Below are 5,913 nucleotides of genomic sequence, written 5' to 3' on the forward strand. Positions count from 1 at the left end.
AAGAAATTGAGAGAAATGGTTGTGAACAAGAAAGGAAGTGGAATTCAAAACCCAAAAACAGGAGTGCTATTTATACGAAAGGGCAACTTTTCAAATTCGAAAAGGTGAACGGACGGGAACACGCATCAGAACAGGGTGGGTGCAGTTGTCATCCCAATGATGACTTAACTGTCACATCCTATCCCATCGCCGCCACTTTTTCCAAAAACACAACGGTACCACACTCGAGGAATTTACACTCAAAGGGGGGAAATTTTGACTTTTCCTTTTTTTAGTCCGATTTCATGGATTCCATCTCATAACTTCAGACTGGGGGGACATGACGAGGTATGACCCGGATCGGCTAACCCGACCCGATCATTACCTATTATTTTATTAATTATAAATGTTTATTCTAGAATGTTCCATTCTGCATGGATAAATCACATAACCAAATCCCCAACTTTTTGGGAAGATCATGCAAATCTCTAACTTATCAGAGCCCATCCTAAGTTAAGGGAAACCCTAATGGTAAACTATAAATAGAGGTAAACATCTAAGGTATGGATCATCTTGCTCTCGTTTACTCTATTCTTCTATTTACTTATACTTTCTCCCGAACCGAGACTTATTCTCACGCCGGAGGGTGGTTACAGGAATAACCCCATTCCTGTAACGAGTCCTAACGGTGTTCTATTTTGCAGTTAGCAGTTCGGATCGCCAAGAGTTGAAGTCCTCAGTTGGATACTACCGTAAAGGTAAGTGTTTCTTCAGTTTTGTTAAAAGATTTATATTAATATTGTTTTCGTAACCATAACCAACATGATGACTATTTTGTTACACCAACTTCTTACATTAGCATTTAACTCAACTCTTATGATTATTATTTAAGGACTGATGCTAGATTAATAATGAGGTGATAGCAAAAAGAGAGAAATGCTTACTTAGGCAAGTGCAATTATCCTACTGTATACGGTTTAAATCCTCCACATACAAGTAACAATATAATACAAGCTCTAAAAACTAACTCTTCCGTAAGAGGAGACTGTGAATTAAATAATACAAGAAAATCAATTGGACGAAAAAAAAAGTAATTACAACTTTAAAAATAACTGAAATAGCAAACTGACCACAATATACATTCTCCAAATTGAAATATTGTATACCATGAAATGATATATCTATCTGGTGGTCCCCATGTTTGGTCCATGAACTCCAAATTGATATAAATTTGAGAATAAACGACCCAATATACATTAGAAAAGTGAGGCAAAGAGGAAAAACGATAGCTTCCAACTGTTTCATACATAAAATTCAATTTTCAGCAGAAATTTTAGCAAACTCACAAACCCTCTATAATCTGCAAATAATGAAAATTGCATAAGTCGATTAAAAACATCAACCGTTTGGTGTAGACCGATACCATAAGCAATAAGCACTGACGTGCTCCACCTCTTTATCTGAATGTATCAAAAAATAAGGTGACATGTCAGCTTCTCAAAAAGAAAATTACAGAATCAAAAAACATGATTTTTTGCCGGATTTTGCAAGATTTATTATTTCACGCAATCTAATTTATTTGCAATCACTGAATGATGATGGCGCAGATTCAACATTTTTTTTGTATCCTCAACCTGGTTGGCCCAATCCACCCTGCTGGGCTGCCCCTCCATTCTGTACCTCAACAGTAATAATAGACCCAGTTCTTCTCAAAGTTCAGGACATGCCCCGTTTTCTTCTCAAGGTTCAGGGCAGGCCCACTTGATGGACAATGATGCTCTTAAATTCACCATGGACACTGCCAATGAAGAAAATCTATGGTTTATGGACACAAGGGTTTCCAATCATTTGACTTTAGACTAAGCTGGAGTTTGGAAGGATAAAAGTGTTAATGACATGGCATTATGATAAGAAACAAAACTAATAGAATATCTATAAACTTTATATATCAGTTCTTTCATATCTTAGACATAGGGATCCGACACAAGACATAATGAACCTATAGAAACTAAAATCTAAGGTATGTGAAATGGATTTTCAAGTTGATATACCCTATATTACAAAATAGCAAATTATTTATGCCATAAACGTGAAATACAACACAACCACCCTTTAAACACATTACATCATCCACCTACGAATCCAGTATATGACATTTATGATACAAGTAATGAAATACGCACCTAAGTCACAGTCCTTTCCCGGATATATGACATTTATGTGTAGATCTTCGTAATAACCATGATATCTGATCCATGGGACGCCTAACGGATACCTGAGATACTTTAAAAATGAAATAAACCTCGAAGGCAAAGTAGAACAATGCAGCTGCAACATTGAGTTTATAGTTTAATGTTTAAGTTAATGTATTAAGCGGATCCATAGGAAACATTTCCATGGGGAAATAGCTTAAGAATTATTAAGGGGAAAACTCATACACTATTTCTCTTTTATATGTATTCAGTGCTTGGTTTAAAAAGCAAGAAGCGCTCTGAGGCGTTCGGGTCCCAAAATCTGAGGCGTGCACCTAACGTACGCGAGATGTTGGTCTACGCACGATCAAAAAAACTTTATTTACAACCTGAAGTTGCATCTCTCACACTATTTTTTTTACATATTAACCCTTTTATTAAGCAAACTGTTCATATTCATGCCTTTGCTTGTTTTTACATGTAAGCCTCCTACACACCCTAACTTTGACAAACTTTGACCAGTTTTGACCCATAAATAGATGAAGTGCCCTCAAGGCCGTGACGCGCTATCCTGATCGCCTTGTACATAAGGTGCGCCTTTTTAAACGAAGATTACACACCATTATAAATCTGAAACTCAATGCCTGTTTAGCTGTTATAAATTTTGGTATTTCTCAATGTATTAGTTTTTTAGAGTTTTTGAAAGGTATGTTATAAATTTTGTTATTTCGCCAATTATTCCCCCTCTTGTCACCCAAACCTTTTAAATATTCGTTTATGGCCAATACCCGTTTCAACCCGACCAAAACCGATTTTAAAAATGTTTTAACAGCCGCACGCACACACAATCTATCTCTTTTTATTTATTTCTTCTTCACTAGACAACACAAAAAACCCTAATATTTCTATTACACCAGCCGCATCTTTTTAACACTACCAGCGAATTTGGTAACTCCGACTCGGAACGCCCTAAAAACGATCCGGTCCGCGTATTTCAAATCATTCGGAAGGGTATTTAAAATTAGATTAGAACGACTGGATTTCTTACCTGGAGCGCCGATCAGAATCTTTGCATTCGCGAATTGGCGGCGAATTGGATCGAAATCGAATTCCATATGGTACAGTTCGTACCAATTCGAAATCCGCGGCTCTAGGAGCGAATTTGGTAACTATGTGAATAACTATAAAATGAATAATACATATATAATTGGTACCTGAAATCCCAAACTCAACGGTTACGAACAGAGGCTATTGTTTCTTTTTTACCTGCAAGTTGATGCAACTTTATCAAATTAGATTATAAAGGAAAAAAATAAGTTTCATGTAGCCAAGCAGGTTATTTTTCAGTGTAAATAAAGGTTTATGATTACAGTTTCGTACTTTCGTTGTGCATGTCAGCAAACGTGTATTCATGCCCTCTTGTCGATATGCATGTATTTTTTCTATTTCTTCAAATCTGACCAGAATAACACATGTATATTAAACATATTAGTGATGAGTCTGAACGAATAAAATGTATATTATCTTGTACCAATAGCGTTGAGCAGCTCTAAACCTGGGTTAACGTGTATTTATGTCACACGCGTGTAGCCCTAGTGAAGTGCACAGGTGAACATCTCAGCAGGGCCACCCTTTGTTGTAGGAAGTCGCAACATCCTCCCATATTGTTGCTTGGACAAATTAGGTGCTGAGAAAAGATTTTTACGTTAGAGCATATAAAAATTGTTAGTCATAATAGTTGTTAGGTAATGAAAAGAAAAAGTCACCTCTGGTCTTGAAGTGTTGTTCTAAGGAGCTTCTTGTTGACTCGGGTTAGTACGTGTACGTCTAATATCTTGTCAAGTTGAGTTCTTAATCGTGGATTGGCTTAGTAACCCTGTACCAAATAAACTTATTGGTTGAGGACCAGAATCCAGTTTCACTTCGGAGTTGGGTCACCCGGTCTTGTAAAAATTATATGTAATAACAATATCATAAACTTAGTTGATGAACGGTCAATAACATAGGTTTTTTTTTAAATAAAAGCTAATTAATTTTGATACAACATTATTAAAATCAAGATAAACAAAACCCAACGTAATTCTTATAATCTGACCCATTTAGCAAAACATAATAATACAGACTTGTTTAATAAAAAAGATGTTTTGACACATTTTTTCTTAACCTACTTGCAGCAGTGGCAGTAACAAATAACCCTTTCCTTTAAACACTCGGTTCGATTCCTGAAAGTTATAATCCCTACACATCCTTAAGTTCGAGGGTTGTTCGGTAAATAGTTAATAGATAGTTTGTATTGTAATAAGATTAGAAAGATAAGTTCGGGGACTGAAAGTGGCAAATTGAAAGTCTATAACCTACAACTAGATGGAGCGACACATCCAGGGGACGCATCTCTTCCCAATCGACTCCTACACCACAAGATCATCAGACGCGATGTTTCAAGAGGAGACACGTCCTTTCACTCGCATCTATTCAATTAGTATAAGTAGGCTTGTAGATTTCAATTGTAATACAATCCCTGTACACATTCAGAATCACATGTAAAGATATTCGGTTTTATATTCAAGTTCCATTCAGGTCTAGAGATCAAAGATCCATTTTGGGGCCAACAAATTGGTATCAGAGCGTCAGGCTCTAGGCGTGGGAATCGTAAGGCATCACAGGGAATTCGCGATCAGGTTTCAATTTCGTTTTCAATTCGCAAGTTCATTCAAAAATTTTTTTAAGGGTTTCGGTTCTAGGGTGATCGGTTGAACCGAAGGTTTGGTTAGGAATCTAGGGTTTGTTTGATTCCGGGGTTTAGTGCGAATTAGATTGTTTGATTATTACGCGTTTCGGGTTATACGCGGGTTAAAGATTTGAGAGTTTGTTGAATTCAAGGGAATTGAATTTACCGGTACAGTGGTTCGTATTGGTGGCCAGGAAATTTTAGAAACAAGAAAGTAAGGGTTGTGAGAACTCTAAGTTAGCAATCAGACTAGGGTTCGTGAGTGTATCGAATCGAGTACAGGAGCGCAAAACAGGGTTATTCTTGTTTCATTTGGAGTGCTAGGAAGAATCAAAATTTAATCCGGTGGTTATACGCAATCAGTTTTATTTGCGGGTGAAGGTTTGAAGGCCAAATTCATAGTATAGAAAAGAAAATTGAGTGAATCAATTGGGAAAAAGAAAATCGAGTGAGTCGATCGTGAAGAAGAAGCGAGTAAAGACAGAATCATTCGAGTGATTCGAAGTATGTTCGAAGAATCTAGAATTACCAAGTGAAGGCTCGAAGGTTTTTCAATCAGAAACAAAGTGCTATGCGGAATAGCCAATTGTAGATGCAGTGAATGCAAAGAAACACGGTGATGCAGCGAATGCAGAAAAGAGAAAATGATGCAGTGAATGCAAGAAACATGAAGAGAAATTGTTGCAGTGAGTGCAAGAAAAAAATGCAGTGAATGTAGAGGAAAAATGAAGCACTAAATGCTGGATCAGATAAAAGTGAAGAGTCCGTGAGAGAAGCAATCAATGATGAAAACCTGTTGTGAGAGACAACCGTGATGACGAGATTAAATCTGTGATAGACCAAAAGAAGGCGCACGCATGAAGGAAACAAGTATCCTGTGACTGGGTCAAAAAATTGTTGTGTGATACAACCACAAGAGAGATCTGAGTGAGTCAGTTTATCAAAATCTATGCGAGATGGATTTAATTCATGTGAGTGAAGAGTCCGTGAGAGAAGCAATCAATGATGAAAACC

General features: G+C 36.9%; 1 long non-coding RNA gene across 1 annotated transcript; it reads right to left on the reverse strand.

The window, feature by feature from the left end:
- Window positions 1-1,445: 1,445 nt before the first annotated feature.
- On the reverse strand, window positions 1,446-4,542 carry LOC110872474. Its single transcript, XR_004864881.1, has 7 exons — window positions 4,340-4,542; window positions 3,938-4,047; window positions 3,727-3,858; window positions 3,552-3,627; window positions 3,386-3,437; window positions 2,163-2,254; window positions 1,446-1,777 (listed from the first exon to the last, which is right to left on the reverse strand). It is a non-coding gene; the product is annotated as an uncharacterized LOC110872474 (long non-coding RNA).
- Window positions 4,543-5,913: the final 1,371 nt, after the last annotated feature.

The sequence above is a fragment of the Helianthus annuus genome, chromosome 8 (genome assembly GCF_002127325.2).
Source record: "Helianthus annuus cultivar XRQ/B chromosome 8, HanXRQr2.0-SUNRISE, whole genome shotgun sequence".
NCBI lineage: Eukaryota > Viridiplantae > Streptophyta > Magnoliopsida > Asterales > Asteraceae > Helianthus > Helianthus annuus.